We start from the raw sequence: 478 nt of genomic DNA on the forward strand, positions 1-478 counted from the left end.
TGTTTTCTTCAGAGAACAATCAAATGACAAGAACGGTTTTCACAATGCACACGTCAGCTACAGAATGACAAACGTCTTGCAAAATACAACTACAGTTTCCTGCCTTATAACCTGTTCCCCCAGAGAAAAGAATACCTTGTTTGGAAAACTTATCTAATCTTAGTATAACAATTAATCTTCCCAGGTAGACAAGTGGGAGCTGTTACGTCTTTCTGAATCTACCCTTTGTGTGTCAAAGTTCTCTACGGGTCGTCCTATCTTAGCTGGAAAAAGAACAACTTGTGTCTTTGGATAGGCTATAGTGACCTGCTTTGATTACCATAGCTCTGGACAACTGTTTGCATTTGTCCTTGGAGAAAAAATGCAAAGACTAAAAGTTGTCTTCTCCTTCAAGGAGGACACACAAAGAGAGATTCAAAAGTCATACACCCTGCAAAGCAGTGTGAATAATTATATGAATAATCAACACATGCATATT

The 478-nt window shown here is 38.3% G+C and overlaps 1 protein-coding gene across 2 annotated transcripts in view; it reads left to right on the forward strand.

The window, feature by feature from the left end:
- Nucleotides 1-478, forward strand: part of fstl5 (follistatin-like 5) — a 157,430-nt gene that overhangs the window by 82,514 nt on the left and 74,438 nt on the right. The window lies entirely within an intron of this gene.

The sequence above is a fragment of the Etheostoma spectabile genome, chromosome 10, assembly GCF_008692095.1.
Source record: "Etheostoma spectabile isolate EspeVRDwgs_2016 chromosome 10, UIUC_Espe_1.0, whole genome shotgun sequence".
Taxonomy (NCBI): domain Eukaryota; kingdom Metazoa; phylum Chordata; class Actinopteri; order Perciformes; family Percidae; genus Etheostoma; species Etheostoma spectabile.